Consider the following 20,801-nt stretch of genomic DNA (forward strand, 5'->3'; position numbering starts at 1 on the left):
AACTTTATGCAAAGATATCGGGCTTATCTCACACTTTAATTTTGACGCTTATTTTATTCTTAACTTAATTACATCACAAAATTAAGCAAATAAACACATAACTCACATAATACACAAATTCACAAATAATACATTTTATTATTTCAAATTGGGGTTACAATGGTTAACCTAGACTATTACATTGCTAAAAATGGCAAGCCCAGAAACACGGGCGTTACAATGCTCTCCACCTTAGAATGATTCCGTCCCCGGAATCACACACCAGCAAACAAATGCGGATAGCGACTCATCATGTCAGTCTCCGTCTCCCAGGTGAGATTCGGCCCATTCGTGTGTTTCCATCGGACAAGCACTAACTCAACCATCTTACGTCGCAATTTCTTAGTCTTTCGGTCAACGATTGCCTCCGGTTCCTCAATCAACCTTTTGTTCTCATCGATCCTCAACTCCGAAAGTGGAATTATGTCGGGAACTTCTGCCGTGAACTTCCTCAAGTAACACACATGAAAAGTGTTATGAATTCCATTCAGTTCTTCTGGTAGTTCGAGCTTGTAAGCTTGGTTCCCAATCTTCTGAAGAACTTTAAACGGTCGAATAAACCTTGGACTTAACTTTACCCTTTTACCAAATCTTATAAGTCCCTTCCATGGCGAGACTTTAAGCAAAACCGAATCTCCAACTTCAAAAGTCATCGGTCTTCGCTTTTTGTCAGCATAACACTTTTGACGGTCCTGAGCTGCTAACATTCTTTACCTAATTATTTTTAACTTTTCAGCCGTTTGATGGACTCTCTCCGGTCCCATAAACTGCTTTTCCCCAGCCTCAAGCCAACAAGACGGCGTACGACACTTCTGTCCATACAATGCTTGATAAGGTGCCATCTTTATGCTCGAGTGAAAACTATTATTATAGGAAAATTCTACCAAAGGTAAATGTTCATCCCAATTACCTAGGAATTCCAAGGTACACGCTCTCAGCATATCTTCAAGTGTTTGTATCGTCCGTTCGCTCTGACCATCAGTCTGCGGATGGTAAGCTGTATTTAAACACAACTTGGTACCCAATTCCTCTTGTAGACTTTTCCATAATCGTGAGGTGAAACGACTATCACAATCCGACACAATCATTAGCGGAACACCGTGAAGCCTCACAATTTCCTTCACGTAAGAATTCGCAAGCTTTTCCATAGACCATTTCTCGTTGGCTGCTACGAAATGCGCACTCTTAGTGAATCGATCAACGACCACCCAAATCATGTCGTGACCACTTTTTGTTCTGGGTAGTTTAGTGACAAAATCCATAGCAATGTCTTCCCACTTACCCATAGGCACAGGTAATGGTTCTAAACTCCCGTATGGTTTCTGATGTTGTGCCTTGACTCTTGCACAGGTCACACACTCGACTACATACTTCGCGATGTCGAGCTTCATCGTCGGCCACCAATAATAGGGTTTCAGGTCCCTATACATTTTTGTGTTACCGGGATGAATCGAGTACATGGTTTTGTGAGCTTCTTCCATCAGAACATCCCTGACTCCTCCTGTCTTAGGTATCCAAATCCGATCTTGGAACACCTTTAGTCCGTGACTGTTTATACCGAACACCAACGTTTTGCCCAAACGTTCCTCCTTTCGGTCATTCTCCTCAGAAGCTTCGCTTTGAGCTTTCTTGATACTTTCCAAAATAGTCGAGACAACTTCAATTCTCAACGCTCTTGGCCTTTTCCTTTCAAGATTGACTTTCCGACTGAGAGTATCAGCAACAACATTGGCCTTACCGGGGTGGTAAAGTATCTCACAGTCGTAGTCTTTAAGTAATTACAGCCAGCGTCGTTGCCTCATATTCAATTCTTTCTGACCAAAGAGATATTGAAGACTCTTATGATCAGTGAAGAGTTTGCACTTCGTGGCATAGAGGTAATGCCTCCATATTTTCAGTGCGAAAACTACCGCTGCCAACTCTAAATCATGAGTCGGGTAGTTCTTTTCATGCTCTTTCAATTGTCGAGACGCATATGCGATCACCTTATCTCTTTGGGTTAAAACACAACCCAATCCAACTCCAGACGCATCGATATAAATAGCGAAGTCTTCAAGCCCATCAGGTAGAGAAAGTATCGGTGCCTCGCATAGTTTCTTCTTTAGCTTCTCGAATGCTTCTTTATGCTTATCACTCCAAGCATAAGTAGCTCCTTTGTGGGTCAAAGCTGTTAATGGACTAGCGATCGAAGAAAAGCCTTGGATAAACGTTCAGTAATATCCAGCTAATCCCAAAAAGCTTCGGATCTCCGTGGGACTTTTCGGTTGTTCGCACTTCATCACAGCTTCAATCTTCGCTGGATCAACCATTATCCCTTCTTGGTTGACCACGTGACCCAAGAATTTGACTTCACGAATCCAAAAATCACATTTGGAGAACTTCGCATATAGCTTTTCCTTATTCAAGACTTCTAACACTTCTCGCAAGTGTCTGCCATGTTCCTCTTGGCTTTTTGAATAAATCAGAATGTCATCTATGAACACTATCACAGATTTATCAAGAAACGGGTTACAAACTCTATCCATTAAATCCATGAATGCTGCGGGAGCATTGGTTAGTCCAAACGACATGACCAAAAACTCGTAGTGTCCATATCGCGTTCTGAATGTAGTCTTCTCTATATCCTGCTCCCTTAATTACAGCTGATGATATCCTGACCTCAAGTCGATCTTTGAGAAATAACTCGATCCTTGTAGCTGATCGAATAGGTCATCAATCCTCGGCAACGGATATCTATTCTTTATTGTTGCCTTATTTAGCTCTTGGTAATCAATGCACATCCTCATGATTCCATCTTTCTTCTTTACGAATAACACCGGAGCTCCCCAGGGTGATGAACTAGGTCTAACGAAACCTTTGTCCAATAAGTCCTGAAGTTGCATCATTAGCTCCTTCATCTCCGTCGGTGCTAATCGATAAGGTGCTTTTGCAATTGGCGTTGTTCTAGGCAACAAGTCGATATGAAATTCTACTTGTCGATCGGGCGGTAATCCAGGAAGATCTTCGGGAAATACTTCCGGATAATCACACACAACAGGAATATTTTGCATCACCTTCTTTTCCTTCTTAACATCGATCACGAATGCTAAGTATGATGTACACCCCTTGGTCAAACATTTTCTGGCTTTCATTAGAGAAATGATTCCAGAATTTACTCTGCGTTTATCTCTGTACACCATAAACGATTCTTTCCCAGGCGGATTCACTTTCACTATTTTCTTCTTGCATAAAATTTCGGCATCATTGGCGCTAAGCCAATCCATTCCCAAAACGATGTCGAAACCGTTAAGTTCGATAGGCAATAATTCCTCGTGGAACTTATTCCCATTCAAGTCAATTAAGATGTTTTTCATACAATGGCTAACATGTACAAACTTGCCACTAGCAACTTCGACTAATAAAGCATTATCTAGTCTATTGACAGGCAAAGCTAGTTTTCTACCAAATTCATGTGAAATAAAGGAGTAGTTGGCTCCAGAATCAAATAAATTTTGGGCAGGCAATTTGTTAACGAGAAAGGTACCTAAAGCGACATCAGCTTCATCTTTAGCAGCTTCCAGTGTCATCTGGAATGCTCTCGCCTTTGGCTTCGGTGGAATGTTGGGTATTGCTGCTTCCTTCTTTTTCGGACAATCCCTTGAGATGTGCCCCTCCTCACCACAACCATAACAAACATTCTTGGTGAAGGTGCAGTCATTGGCATAATGTCCTAGTTTTCCATATTTGAAGCATGTGGTTTCCCCGCCACACTTCCCGTGATGCTTCTTCTTGCACTTGTCGTACCATTTCGCCTCTACCTTTCCTCCACTTCCTCTCAAACTAGACTTCGAGAATTTACTATTCTTGCTGGACCCTAAAAATCCATCGATTTTCCTCTCTTCACCAACCTCTGACCTTTCCAGACCTTTTTCCCTGATCTGGGTCTCAACATTTCTAGCAGCCAAGATGGCGGATTTCAATGTGGTTGCTTGCTTAACCATTGGACCATAGTCCGCTGGTAGTCCAAGGGCAAACTTGTTGACCTTAGAGAGTTCTGTAGGCACCAAATATGGGATAAACTTCATCTTTTCCATGAAACTTGCAGCGTATTCAGTAATGCTCAATTTCACTTTCTTCAAATTCTGAAACTCATTATTGATTTTCAGAAGGTCCTGCTCGGAGCAGTATTGCATTTTTAGTTGTTCCAAAAAGTCTTCCCAAGACATTTTGCTTGCTTCTCCCTTGGGCATAGAGTCAGCTAACAGCTTCCACCAACTCAACACACCAGATTTTATCAGAGGGATCGCAAGAGCGGTCTTCTACCTGTTGCTGCATTCGCAACTTTCAAACATAGTCTCCATTTTGGAGACCTAGTCTATAACTTGTACCGGCGTCGCGCTTCCGGATGGACATGGTGGTTTGGATGCCATGAAATCCTTATACTTGCACCCATGACCATTATTTCCTCCATATTGGTTATTGCGTCTAACCACTGGTTGTTCGTCTTGACCAATGATTCCACTAATGTTTTCTCCTGCAGATTGCCCTCCATTCTCCTCGGGCTCTTCCGCTTGAATTGACGGTTCTTCACGATGCTGCCTAAGCAGGCGTCTTGTTTCTTCCATTGACGATCTAACATCATTTGAATCATCATTTGTACACCAGTCATTGTTATCGGCTCAGGTGCATCAGCTACGACAGGTACTTGTTGAATTACAGGCGGTTGATTCCTGTTTTCATCAGCATTTCCAACTACGCTTCTTGTTCTCACCATTTTTGATCTACACACCGAATAATTTCACCTTATTACTCCAAACGATTACATGCTAGTTCTAATATCGTATACATACGCTTAGAATCCTAAACACATAAACCTTCAGATCCGGTTGGCAACAAACCGTAGATCCGAACAAACAGTATCATATATGGCAACATATAACATTTAGCACATAAAAGCATTTTAGGCAACTTTCCTAAAATAAACTAGTGCTCGTGTCCGAAATTTATCAGACACATATCTCACAATCTCCACTTAGCATACTAAGTTTAAGTCTAGAAATCCTACAAATTCCTAGTTCGCTTAAACTAATGCTCTGATACCAACTGTGACATCCCCAAAATCTCGGCCAGAAAAGACCGATTTCATTTCTGCTTTTTAAAACATTTTCAGAGTAAATCCATTTGATTTTAAAAGAGATGCGGAATTTGTTCCCAAGAACAAAACATGATAAAATAGATATTTATCAAAACATTTCATATAGAAATATGATTTCATTTCATAATCAAAAGTCGGGATGTCATGCTCCGATATAGATCATAAAGCATAAACGATTACATTACAAGTCATTCAACAAATATATACATATGCAGACTTGTAAACAAAAACGACTTGATGATTCGCACATCTTAAGCTCTTGCGCCACTTCCTGTAATACAATTAAACTGAGTGGGTCAGCCTTGGGAGCCTGGTGAACATATAGGGTTTTCAAACCCACAATAATTATATTTAATTACAACATTCAACAATAAACCCGATTACCCATTCCCGTTATCCTCACCTTACGTTCCTAAAAATAACGTCTATTATAAGGAACTTATTTCAGGATTTTCATCGGGACGAACATTACTGCAGAGGGGCTTCCTCAACAATAAGTGCCCTAAAGGCAACCACGTGGGGGATAGAGTACACCGGTGAACACGTCGTTCACAACACCTACAGGTAATGAGCCTGCTAGAATAACACCAATAACACTGAGGCCTCTCATCTGTTTATTTCACACCAATTATCTACCCATGTTCTACCCAACATATTAGTAGATAAAAATATATATTTTTATACATTATTTAATAACCTGTACAACATGCTTTAATCAAAACATATTCCACATAACAGATGAGGTATACACACATAACACGTATTTCATAGAGAATATATATTCACACATATAACCACAAAATATATACATGTAGCACGTATTTTATAATAAATACTTCATAATATTGCGTTGGAGAGAAAATAACTACACACTCACATCCCATATTCTTAAATACGTTTAACGATTACTTGTACAATATCACGTATTGAAAAGGGACTATACACTCACTTGATCAGAAGATAATCCGACAGCACTACGGCTTATAGAAGTAGCGTGTCTCCGTAGATCTGGAAGATCTCCTCAAAAACCGGCTCTCCGCGGGCAGGGCTTCGGCTCGGGAATAACGCTCTTTGGGATTCTCGGGGCTTCGGATCTCGCTTCGGGGCTCGAGAATATTACCGAGGCTTTGGGGTACAAACGGCACGCAAAACGAGGCAAGGGACTAGAGAGAATGATGGAATTGTGTGTGAAGAATGAGCTGCCTTCGGACCCCTTTTATAGGATTTCCCTCGCACGTACGCGGGGTGTAACTTCGGGGGTACGCGGGGCGTACGCCTCGCAGGTCGTCAGCGCTTACGTCATCGGTCCCCTTACGTCACTGCATATGACTTCGGACTACTCGAGTGTCCCTCGTTGTGCGCGGGGCGTACAGCAGTACGCGCTGCGTACTTCGGATAGACCGCCTCATCCTTCTTCGGATAATATCGGAGTTAATTTAAAAATAAATATTAAATATTTATTAAACTTCAAAAATTCATATCTCCTTCATACAAATCCGTTTTCGACGTTCTTTATATCCATGCGAAGGTGAGACTACGCTCTACAACTTTCGTTTAGGCTCCGTCGGCTAATTTTGACTTTTATTTTTATTAATTATTTTTAGAAGGCCCGGACAGGAAAACTTCGTTATAAAATCATAACTTCCTTGTCCGACGTCCGTTCTCGCCTATCTTTTCATCGTTTCGCTACTAACAACGAGATCTTCGATTCTCATTTAGATTGTTTCGGCTAAAAACCGCTCGATCTCGAATCGAGTATTCGGGCTGCATACTGGTAAGTCAAAACCTAGATAAATCATAACTTCCTCATAGGAAGTCAGATTTGGGCGTTCTTTTTATGCAAGCTCTCGGGTTAACGAAATCTACGAATTTCGTTTAGATCGCTAAAGCTAAATATTGTTCTAACATAAATCGTCACTCGGCGTCGTGCCGGTTCTGTCGCGAAACTTCGACAGGTCATAACTTCTTCGTTATAACTCGGATTTTGGCATTCCTTATATCTCCGGAATCCTTGTTTCAACCACTAAAACTTTATGCAAAGATATCGGGCTTATCTCACACTTTAATTTTGACACTTATTTTATTCTTAATTTAATTACATCACAAAATTAAGCAAATAAACACATAACTCACATTATACACAAATTCACAAATAATACATTTTATTATTTCAAATTGGGGTTACAATGGTTAACCTAGACTATTACATTGCTAAAAATGGCAAGCCCAGAAACACGAGCGTTACAACAATTGATAACTAGTAGAACATGCAGATCACATAAACATTTAATTGTGAAATGGGTTTTATAAACTGTTATGTTTATATATTTCACAAATGGTTTTCCACATTTTATCAGTTAAAAGCATGACATTCGAATACATGAATAATATAAATTGTGCATTGTTTTGTCCTCGGTAACATTCCACATAGATGCGCGAATGGAGGATTATCATATTATTACTAGTAAATTTGTTATTCCTGTATGATTGGAGACACGTCCTCGGCAAACACTCCACAGAGATACGCGAGTGGAGGACTACACCCGTAACCAGAATCTCTGGGATTTAGAGAGCGTGACTTGAGTGTATAGATCTATACGGGGCTGACTACCCCACACCTGGCTGCTAGCTACAGCTGAACCAAAATGGTTCAAGGGTGACGAAAGTCATAAGATTATGGACTACTTATTGCCACAGGTTCAGTCTCTAGTATGGTTATGGAACTCGCAATTAGGATAACAGATATTTACTTATAGTAATAATGAACCACTTAATACATTTTATAGATAACCAGGTTTTGGTTTACATCTTTTACATCTTTTACATAAGGTAACCAACATTCAAGAAATTATGGGACTTTCCTGGGGGGAAAAAAACAATGAACATAACACGAGTACATATTTTACAATGATAACCAGCATTCAGGAAGGTATGGGATCTTCTTGGGAAACCTTGTACATAACCAGGTCTAACAGAATACATCTTTCACATCGAAAATCAACATACAAGAAAGCATGGGGCATTCCTGGGTAACATATACATAACCAAAAAAGTGTAACAAACTGAATAACATTGCATCTTTTACAATAACTGACATTTAGGAAAGTATGGGACTTTCCTGGGAATACACTGGCACGTAAACAGAATAGTTTAACGAATTGCATAACCAAACTATACTTCACTTTTGTGAAACGACAACCAACTTTTAAAAAACGTGGGATTTTCTTGGTGTGTGTTACATTTTCAGAAACAGAAAGGAAACATATACATTTTTACAAAACAAAGCTACTTATGAACTCACCAGCGTTATGCTAATTTTTAAACCACTTGTGTTCTCAGGTCAACGATAGTACAGGTACCCGAAGACTTACTTGATCCAGGATGGTGTGCGTGCAAAGCTCGTTCGTTTTGTTTATATCTATACTATGTATCACAACTGTCTAAACTATGTATTTTGAAACAAATTGTAAAACTTTTAATATATAATGTAATGTTTGTTTCACTTTACTTACTATGTACATTGGATTTGATACTCAACGTGGAGTCAATCCCGGAAATGTTTCCGCCTTCGGTTTTCGGGGTGTGACAGATTGGTATCAGAGCCCTTGTTTATAGTGAATAAAGTATACCAAACCTTACATGGTATAAAACTATAAACACTAAAGGGCCTAAGTGCTCTGAAATAAAAGTATCTTCAGACTATAAGTATTTTCAAAACTATATAAGTATACCAAAACGTCGAGATCCGTAACTATAAGTAGAACAAAACATAAGTATATGGGTGTTGTGTATTGTAGTTAAACCTGGGCAGTTATGTGGTCGTGTCTAGGATCAATATAGCCTGGCCAACTATATTCATTCGAGACACGGCCAACATGTGCTTGGGAGTGACTACGGTATATGGCATGCCTAAAACTTACCTTAAACACCACAAACATCGAACTTGTATCGTAGCGAATCATGAAATACTATGGGAGTATTTCTCGAATCAATTCTTTGTAGAAATCCTCGTTCACATATAGACCCCCGATCATTCCGTTAGCGATAGTTTATCTACTTCAATAACTCTTTCCTATTTTATCGCTTATTTGGAATAAATATCTGTCATATCTCTCGATTCAATTCAGAGGACTTATCATCCTCTCTTTCTTGATCTTATTAGATCAAGATGCCTCCCAGAAAGAGACCCAGCTCAAACCCTCTGCCACCACCTCCTCCTGAAATTGATCCCGTGTTATTTCAGACAGCTGTTACCGCCGCGGTGGCAGCTGCCATGTCCCAATTGAACACCGGTGGTTCCGGTGGTTCGGGAGGCGGTACTCAAGATCAAGAAGGCAATCAAGGACATCAAAGTTCCTACAAGGATTTCATGAATGCGAAGCCCTCATCCTTTGATGGAACTGGTGGTGTCATTCCCTTGTCCCGATGGTTTGAGAAAATCGAAACCATTTTCGAAATCTGTGCCTGTGCTGAGTCCGACAAGGTTAAATTTGCGGGTTGTACCTTCCTCGATAAATCCTTGACTTGGTGGAACGGCCGAGTCAAATCCTTGACCTTACCCGTAGCCAATGCATGGGCTGGGACGCCATGAAAGAACTCCTCCTTGCTGAATATTGTCCTCGTGGTGAAATGCAGAAGCTAGAGCATGAGCTTTGGAACCTAAAGATGAAAGGTTCCGACATTACTGCATACGCTTCCCGATTTGATGATCTTGCCCTCCCCTGCCCTGGATTGGTCACTCCTGAAAGCAAAAAGATCGAGAGGTTTATTTGGTGGTTAACAAACCCAACAAAAGGTCATGTCTTAGCTGCTCGCCCGGACACATATGATAGTGCTAAGACTTTAGCCCAAGCCATAATCGACTATAGTGATGATGTCACGGAAACCACTGCTACCCCTGAGTCGACTAAAAGCAGTGGTGAGAAAAGGAAATTTTGGAAGAAGAAGAAGGGTCAATCTTCTCAAGGATCCTCCAAAAGACAGCAAACAGTAGCAGTCCATGCTGCTACTACCCCCGTTGCTGCTGCTTCTGTCGCGGGATCCCCAACTCCAACTCCTACCAGCCGGTATATTGGTAATCTCTCTCTCTGTGATAAGTGCAAGTATCACCACAACCCTGGCCCCTGTCGAGAACTTTCCTGTACCAATTGTGGTAAAAAGGGGCACACCGTCCGATATTGCAAAACTCCAGCCCAATCGGCTAATCAATCTTCGGGAGTAGGCATTGGTCAAGCCTGCTATAACTGTGGTGAAACTGGGCACTATAAAAGGAACTGTCCCAAGAACATTACTGCTGACAACACCGGAAGAGTCCTCGCCATGGGACGGGAGGAAGCGGTCGCTGATCCCACTGTTGTCTCAGGTACGTTCCTTCTCGACAACTCGTATGCTAATATTCTTTTCGATTCGGGTGCTGAGAGGAGATCTATTAGTCATGCATTCAAACATAACCTAAAACATAATTCCCAACCTTTAACGAAAACATTTACCATCGAGATGGCAAACGGAGAGAAAGAAAGTGCTAGTGAGGTGTTCGTAGGTTGTACCCTTACCCTGAACGATCATTCATTTCCTATCGAGCTTATGCGAGTATCCATAAAGAGCTTTGATGTCATCATTGGCATGGATTGGTTGAGTCCCAATCATGTGGATATCCTTTGTTTCGAAAAAGCCATCCGTCTCAACCTTCCTTCGGGTCAAACTCTAGTAATCTATGGTGATAAACTCAGTTCCAACCTTCGTATCATTTCCTGCATCAAAGCTCAGAAACACCTGCGAAAGGAGTGTGTTGCATTCTTGGCCCATGTAATCAATGAGAAGCAGGAAGTTAAAGACCTCGCGAGCATCCCCGAAGTCTGTAACTTTCCTGATGTGTTTCCCAAAGAGCTTCCAGGAATCCCTCCCGAGCGTCAGGTAGAGTTCCGTATTGACCTAATTCCTGGAGTTACTCCCGTAGCAAAATCTCCGTATCGCTTAGCTCCAGCAGAGTTGTAGGAGTTATCCAGTCAACTCAATGAGTTGCTCAGTAAAGGATTCATTAGACCGAGTTCCTCGCCCTGGGGAGCTCCGATTCTATTTGTCAGGAAGAAAGATGGATCCTTTCGGATGTGTATCGATTATCGCGAGCTGAACAAGTTGACTGTCAAAAATCGATATCCTCTTCCGCGAATAGATGACCTCTTCGATCAAATTCAGGGAGCCAGTTACTTCTCCAAGATAGACCTTCGATCAGGGTACCATCAGCTACGAGTTCATGAAAGTAATGTGTCCAAAATAGCTTTCAGGACTCGATATGGACACTACGAGTTCGTAGTGATCCCCTTTGGTCTAACCAACGCACCGGCAGTGTTCATGGACCTGATGAACCGGGTGTGTCGTCCTTATCTGGATAAGTTTGTCATTGTGTTCATCGATGACACACTCGTCTATTCCCGAAGCGAAGAAGACCACAAACAACACTTGAGGCTAGTGTTGGAGACCTTGCGATCAGAGAAGTTGTACGCGAAATTTTCCAAGTGTGAGTTCTGGATTTGGAAGGTAACTTTCCTCGGTCATGTGGTAAGCAAGGAGGGTATTCATGTAGATCCTTCCAAGATAAAGGCGATAGAGAATTGGTCAGCACCGAAGACACCCACAGAAATCCGGCAATTCTTGGGTCTCGCTGGCTATTATCGAAGATTCATCCAAAACTTTTCCAAAATTGCCAAACCTTTAACCACTCTAACACAGAAAGGTGTACCATTTTGTTGGGGTGATAAACAAGAAACCGCATTTCAGACGCTGAAAAGAGCCTTGTGCAGCGCGCCTATTTTGTCCCTACCCGAAGGGACAGAGGATTTCGTTGTCTACTGCGATGCGTCTAAACAAGGCTTAGGCTGTGTGCTTATGCAAAGTGGAAAAGTAATTGCCTATGCTTCTAGACAGTTGAAAGCACACGAGGTCAACTATACTACACACAACTTGGAGCTAGGAGCCGTAGTCTTTGCATTGAAGATTTGGAGACATTACATCTACGGAACCAAGTGCACAATTTTCACTGACCACAAAAGCGTGCAACACATCTTTGATCACAAAGACTTGAACATGAGGCAACGGCGATGGGTGGAGCTACTGAGTGATTATGTGTGCGAAATTCATTACCATCCCGGCAAAGCCAATGTGGTAGCAGATGCCCTTAGCCGAAAGGAGAGTGCAAGTCGTAAAGTGAAGAACCAGACAATGACCATCCATTCCATCCTACCCGTACAAATCCGAGAAGCTCAATTAGAAGCCCTCCAACCCGAGAACATACCGACCGAAGCCTTAAGAGGAATGGAAAAGAAACTTGAGATCAGAGGTGATGGAGTCCATTGTTTCATGGATCGGATTTGGATTCCTAAGTTCGGAGGATTCAGATAGATAGTTATGGAGTAAGCACACAGAACCCGATACTCTGTTCACCCGGGCTCTGACAAGATGTACTTAGATCTCAAGAAACAATATTGGTGGCCAAAAATGAAGGCTGAGATAGCTACGTTTGTGGGCAAGTGTTTGACTTGCGCCAAGGTAAAAGTTGAGCACCAGAAACCCTCGGGTCTGCTCCAGCAACCCGAGATACCCGAATGGAAATGGGAGATGATTACCATGGATTTCATCACCAAACTACCCAAGTGTTCGAGTGGGTATGATACCATTTGGGTGATTGTCGATCGTTTGACAAAGTCAGCTCACTTCGTTCCGATCAAAGAATCATACAAAATGGAAAGACTTGCGCGAATTTATATCCAGGAGATAGTCCGACTGCATGGTGTACCTGCATCCATTATCTCTAATCGAGATAGCAGGTTTACCTCCCGATTTTGGCAGTCTCTTCAGAAAGCTCTTGGAACCAAATTAGATATGAGCACGGCGTATCATCCTCAAACAGATGGACAGAGTGAGAGACCAATCCAAACTCTGGAAGACATGCTTAGGGCATGTGTCATTGACTTTGGAAAGTCGTGGGACGCACATCTACCTTTGATCGAATTCTCGTACAACAACAGTTATCACACCAACATTAGGGCTGCCCCGTTCGAAGCCCTATACGGTCGTAAGTGCAGATCCCCTCTGTGCTGGGCCGAGGTGGGAGATACATAGCTAGCCAAGAGTCGAGTCCCCGACAGTGCTCTCACTGGTCCTCAGATCATCCGTGAAACCACTGAGAAAATCATCTAAATACGAGAACGACTGAAAGCTTCACGTGATCGTCAGAAGAGTTATGTTGATAACCGTCGGAAACCACTGGAATTTCAGGTTAGAGACCATGTCCTGTTGAAGGTCTCGCCTTGGAAAGGCACTATACGCTTTGGTAAGCGTGGGAAACTTAATCCGAGGTACATTGGACCTTTTGAGATCCTCGCTAGGATTGGTCCGGTAGCCTATAAACTTCATTTACCTCACGAGCTCGGTAACATCCATCCTGTCTTCCATGTTTCAAATCTCAAGAAGTGCCTATCTGATGAAACCCTAGTGATTCCCATAGACGAGATCGAGATCAATGAAAACCTCAACTTTGTGGAGGAACCGATCGAAATCATGGATCGAGAAATCAAGCGTACGAAACAAAGTCGCATCCCGTTAGTGAAGGTTCGTTGGAATGCCAAGCTGGGACCGGAGTTCACTTGGGAGCGATAAGACTCGATGAAACAGAAGTATCCACAACTCTTTCCAGATCCATGATTTGTATTAGTCTTTTATTTTGTCTTGAATTTCGGGACGAAATTCCCTCTAACGGGGGGATAATGTAACAACCCAAAATTTCATATCACTTCTTGTAATCCAATTTGATCAACCAAACGTCGTTTTTAATTTCGTTTCCGATTTCACCATTTTAATTAAGTCATTAACTTGTACGTATCTAAAATGACTTAATGGGTGTCTTAATACAGTTAGAAATCATTTTAACACCTCACTATAGTGATCGGAATATTCCTACAATTTACCATATCGGGTTACGGCAACCTAATCGGGTACAACCAAAAGCCTCGCCTAACGCCGGTATCGGGTAGAATTCCACCGTGTCCAAAACTTAGACACTATATAAAGTGTTTTAAGACTCCATTTGAAGCCTTTGGCCATTTTCTCATAAAACTCTCCCAACCTCTCTCCTCATCCATAATCAAAGGTCCAAAAACAAAGATTTAAGGCTTCAAATCAAAGAGGTATCATCCCTAACTTGTTATCCAACCTCTTTAGCCTTCAAATTGATGTTTAAATTAAGTTTTGGGACCATGAACATGAGTTTATGGACAAGGAGCAAGCTTGGGCCGTAAACTCCTCAAAATGGAGTTTTTAAGCCAAATTTACCCTTCCAAATCATAGTTGGGACTTAGATATGACCTTGAGGCTTGCAAATCTAGACTTGGAACACATTAAACATGAATTATAGGGGAAAAAAGAGAGTTTGTGGCCAAGACTCCTTCTTGGGCCGTAAACTCCTCTAAAATGGGGATTAAGTGCCTTTAAACATGTCCAAATGCCTTGTAATTTAACCAATTGCCTTGTGGTAAATCCTAGAATCATCTAAAAATGCTTTGGAGACCTTAAACACACCAAATGCCCTACATAAGTGAGTTTACGGCCATAGAACACCTCCTGGGCCGTAAACTCCTATAATTGTGTCAAATGATGCCTTAAACCACCCCAAAGGTTTGGATAAATTCCTAGAATCACATGTGATTGTTTTAAGCATCAAAAACTAATTTTTCTTACCCAAATTGGAGTTTACAGCCAGAGAGTATGCATCTGGGCCGTAAACTCATACAAAGATTTTAATTGAAGCTAAAAATTGATTCCAAGCCTTAGAAAATTAGTTAGAATCACATGTGATTGTCCTTTGTAGCTCAAATTAATCATTCTTGTCCATGGGTGAGTTTACGGCCGTAAACTCCAAGTGTGTGGCCGTAAACTCCCTTTTAAATGTTATAATTACATTTAATCCATTCCAAGGCATTTTAGAAATCCATTCCAACAATCCCCATGTCCAAACAAGCCATTAAACACCCAAATTCACACCAACATGAGTTTACGGCCGTAAACTCATGTATGGGTGTGTTTTGTGGTTGTAAACTCATTTAAATGTTTACTCTTGGGGAGTAAACTCAAGTCCCAAGTCCCTAGTGCCAATACATGTCCGTAGATGTCACCCGGGTCACTCCAAAAGCTCATTTTGAGGTGTTTAATCTCGTCGGAGTGTAATATTCCATTTGATTAGTGAATGTATCCCTAATTAAATATATATGGACATTATTTCATTTTACATAGGGACATCACGAGTAACCAAGCCCCGAAACCACGTTTAGTATCCGAAACAGTTGCGATTCTGAGTCTGGTGAGTTCATACCCCTACCCTTTTTCACTGTTTTCACTGTTTTCAGGGGGGGGGGGGGGAACACAAGCAAAGTACAAGGGTTCTTGTACTCAAAACTTATTTTGTGTGTGTGTGTTTCACAATTCATATGCTTTTAATACTACTATACACAACTGATAACTAGTAGAACATGCTGATCACATAAACATTTAATTGTGAAATAGGTTTTATAAACTGTTATGTTTATATATTTCACAAATGGTTTTCCACATTTTATCAGTTAAAAGCCTGACATTAGAATACATGAATAATATAAATTGTACATTGTTTTGTCCTCGGTAACATTCCACATAGATGCGCGAATGGAGGATTATCATATTATTACTAGTAAATTTGTTATTCCTGTATGATTGGAGACACGTCCTCAGCAAACACTCCATAGAGATACGCGAGTGGAGGACTACACCCGTAACCAGAATCTCTGGGATTTAGAGAGCGTGACTTGAGTGTATAGATCTATACGGGGCTGACTACCCCACACCTGGCTGCTAGCTACAGCCAAACCGAAATGGTTCAAGGGTGACGAAAGTCATAAGATTGTGGACTACTTATTGCCACAGGTTCAGTCTCTAGTATGGTTATGGAACTCGCAATTAGGATAACAGATAATTACTTATAGTAATAATGAACCACTTATTACATTTTACAGATAACCTGGTTTTGGTTTACATCTTTTACACCTTTTACATCTTTTACATAAGGTAACCAACATTCAAGAAATTATGGGACATTCTTGGGGGGAAAAAAACAATGAACATAACGCAAATACATCTTTTACAATGATAACAAACATTCAGGAAGGTATGGGATCTTCCTGGGAAACCTTGTACATAACTAGGTCTAACAGAATACATCTTTCACATCGAAAATCAACATACAGGAAAGCATGGGGCATTCCTGGGTAACATATACATAACCAGAAAAGTGTAACAAACTGAATAACATTGTATCTTTTACAATAACTGACATTTAGGAAAGTATGGGACTTTCCTGGGAATACACTGGCACGTAAACAAAATAGTTTAACGAATTGGATAACCAAACTATACTTCACTTTTGTGAAACGACAACCAAGTTTTAAGAAAATGTGGGATTTTCTTGGTGTGTGTTACATTTTCAGAAACAGAAAGGAAACATACACATTTTTACAAAACAAAACTACTTATGAACTCACCAATGTTATGCTGATTTTTAAACCACTTGTGTTCTCAGGTCAACGATAGTACAGGTACCCGAAGACTTACTTAATCCAGGATGGTGTGTGTGAAAAGCTCGTTCGTTTTGTTTATATCTATACTATGTATCACAACTGTATAAACTATGTCTTTTGAAACAAATTGTAAAACTTTTAATATGTAATGTAATGTTTGTTTCACTTTACTTACTATGTACATTGGATTTGATACTCAACGTGGAGTCAACCCCGGAAATGTTTCCGCCTTCGGTTTTCGGGGTGTGACAGATTGGTATCAGAGCCCTTGTTTATAGTGAATAAAGTATACCAAACCTTACATGGTATAAAACTATAAACACTAAAGGGCCTAAGTGCTCTGAAATAAAAGTATCTTCAGACTATAAGTATTTTCAAAAGTATATAAGTATACCAAATCGTGGAGATCCGTAACTATAAGTAGAACAAAACATAAGTATATGGGTGTTGTGTATTGTGGTTAAACCTGGGCAGTTATGTGGTCGTGTCTAGGATCAATATAGCCTAGCCAACTATATTCATTCGAGACGCGACCAACAAGTGCTTGAGAGTGACTACGGTATATGGCATGCCTAAAACTTACCTTAAACACCACAAACATCGAACTTGTATCGTAGCGAATCATGAAATAATATGGGAGTATTTCTCGAATCAATTCTTTGTAGAAATCCTCGTTCACGTATAGACCTCCGATCATTCCGTTAGCGATAGTTTATCTACTTCAATAACTCTTTCCTATTTTATCGCTTATTTGGAATAAATATCTGTCATATCTCTCGATTCAATTCAGAGGACTTATCATCCTGTCTTTCTTGATCTTATTAGATCAAGATGCCTCCCAGAAAGAGATCCAGCTCAAACCCTCCGCCACCACCTCCTCCTGAAATTGATCCCGTGTTATTTCAGACAGCTGTTACCGCTGCGGTTGCAGCTGCCATGTCCCAATTGAACACTGGTGGCTCCGGTGGTTCGGGAGGCGGTACTCAAGATCAAGAAGGCAATCAAGGACATCGAAGTTCCTACAAGGATTTCATGAATGCGAAGCCTTCATCCTTCGATGGCACTGGTGGTGTCATTTCCTTGTCCCGATGGTTCGAGAAAATCGAATCCATTTTCTAAATCTGTGCCTGTGCTGAGTCCGACAAGGTAAAACTTGCGGCTTGTACCTTCCTCGATAAAGCCTTGACTTGGTGGAACGGCCGAGTCAAATCCTTTACCTTACCCGTAGCCAATGCATGGGCTGGGACGCCATGAAAGAACTCCTCCTTGCTGAATATTGTCCTCGTGGTGAAATGCAGAAGCTAGAGCATGAGCTCTGGAACCTAAAGACGAAAGGTTCCGACATTACTGCATACACTTCCCGATTTGATGATCTTGCCCTCCTCTGCCCGGGATTTGTCACTCCTGAAAGCAAAAAGATCGAGAGGTTTATTTGGTGGTTAACAAATCCATCAAAAGGTCATGTCTTAGCTGCTCGCCCGGACACATATGATAGTGCTAAGACTTTAGCCCAAGCCATAATCGACTATAGTGATGATGTCATGGAAACCACTGCTAACCCTGAGTCGACTAAAAGCAGTGGTGAGAAAAGGAAATTCTGGAAGAAGAAAAAGGGTCAATCTTCTCAAGGATCCTCCAAAAGACAGCAAACAGTAGCAGTCCATGCTGCTACTACCCCCGTTGCTGTTGCTTCTCTCGCGGGATCCACAACTCCAACTCCTACCAGCCGGTATATTGGTAATCTCCCTCTCTGTGATAAGTGCAAGTATCACCACAAACCTGGCCGCTCTCGAGAACTTTCCTGTACCAATTGTGGTAAAAAGGGGCACACCGTCCGATACTGCAAAGCTCCGGCCCAATCGGCTAATCAATCTTCGGGAGCAGGCGTTGGTCAACCCTGCTATAACTGTGGTGAAACTGGGCACTATAAAAGGAACTGTCCCAAGAAGACTACAGCTGACAACACCGAAGGAGTCCTCACCATGGGACGGGAGGAACCGGTTGCTGATCCCACTGTTGTCTCGGGTACGTTCCTTCTCGACAACTCGTATGCTAATATTCTTTTCGATTTGGGTGCTGAGAGGAGTTTTATTAGTCATGCACTCAAACATAACCTAAAACATAATTCCCAACCTTTAACGAAAACATTTACCGTCGAGATGGCAATCGGAGAGAAAGAAAGTGCTAGTGAGGTGTTCGTAGGTTGTTCCCTTACCCTGAACGATCATTCATTTCCTATCGATCTTATGCCAGTATCCATAAAGAGCTTTGATGTCATCATTAGCATGGATTGGTTGAGTCCCAATCATGTGGATATCCTTTATTTTGAAAAAGCCATCCGTCTCAACCTTCCCTCAGGTCAAACTCTAGTAATCTATGGTGATAAACTCAGTTCCAACCTTCGTATCATTTCCTGCATCAAAGCTCAGAAACTCCTGCGAAAGGAGTGTATTGCATTCTTGGCCCATGTAATCAATGTGAAGCAGGAAGTTAAAGACCTCGCGAGCATCCCCGAAGTCTGTAACTTTCCTGATGTGTTTCCCGAAGAGCTTCCAGGAATCCCTCTCGAGCGTCAGGTCGAGTTCCGTATTGACCTAATTCCTGGAGCTACTTCCATAGCAAAATCTCCGTATCACTTAGCTCCAGCAGAGATGCAGGAGTTATCCAGTCAACTCAATGAGTTGCTCAGTAAAGGATTCATTAGACCGAGTTCCTCGCCCTGGGGTGCTCCGATTCTATTTGTCAAGAAGAAAGATGGATCCTTTCGGATGTTTATCGATTATCGCGAGCTGAACAAGTTGACTGTCAAAAATCGATATCCTCTTCCACAAATAGATGACCTCTTCGATCAACTTCAGGGAGCCAGTTACTTCTCCAAGATAGACCTTCGATCAGGGTACCATCAGCTACGAGTTCATGAAAGTGATGTGTCCAAAATATCTTTCAGGACTCGATATGGACACTACGAGTTCGTAGTGATGCCCTTTGGTCTAACCAACGCACCAGCAGTGTTCATGGACCTGATGAACCGGGTGTGTCGTCCTTATCTGGATAAGTTTGTCATTGTGTTCATCAATGACACACTCGTCTATTCCCGAAGTGAAGAAGACCACAAACAACACTTGAGGCTAGTGTTGGAGACCTTGCGATCAGAGAAGTTGTACGCGAAATTTTCCAAGTGTGAGTTCTGGATTTGGAAGGTAACTTTCCTCGGTCATGTGGTAAGCGAGGAGGGTATTCATGTAGATCCTTCCAAGATAAAGGCGATAGAGAATTGGTCAGCACCGAAGACACCCACAGAAATCCGGCAATTCTTGGGTCTCGCTGGCTATTATCGAAGATTCATCCAAAACTTTTCCAAAATTGCCAAACCTTTAACCACTCTAACACAGAAAGGTGTACCATTTTGTTGGGGTGATAAACAAGAAACCGCATTTCAGACGCTGAAAAGAGCCTTGTGCAGCGCGCCTATTTTGTCCCTACCCGAAGGGACAGAGGATTTCGTTGTCTACTGCGATGCGTCTAAACAAGGCTTAGGCTGTGTGCTTATGCAAAGTGGAAAAGTAATTGCCTATGCTTCTAGACAGTTGAAAGCACACGAGGTCAACTATACTACACACAACTTGGAGCTAGGAGCCGTAGTCTTTGCATTGAAGATTTGGAGACATTACATCTACGGAACCAAGTGCACAATTTTCACTGACCACAAAAGCGTGCAACACATCTTTGATCACAAAGACTTGAACATGAGGCAACGGCGATGGGTGGAGCTACTGAGTGATTATGTGTGCGAAATTCATTACCATCCCGGCAAAGCCAATGTGGTAGCAGATGCCCTTAGCCGAAAGGAGAGTGCAAGTCGTAAAGTGAAGAACCAGACAATGACCATCCATTCCATCCTACCCGTACAAATCCGAGAAGCTCAATTAGAAGCCCTCCAACCCGAGAACATACCGACCGAAGCCTTAAGAGGAATGGAAAAGAAACTTGAGATCAGAGGTGACGGAGTCCATTGTTTCATGGATCGG

The sequence above is a fragment of the Lactuca sativa genome, chromosome 6 (genome assembly GCF_002870075.4).
Source record: "Lactuca sativa cultivar Salinas chromosome 6, Lsat_Salinas_v11, whole genome shotgun sequence".
Lineage (NCBI taxonomy): Eukaryota > Viridiplantae > Streptophyta > Magnoliopsida > Asterales > Asteraceae > Lactuca > Lactuca sativa.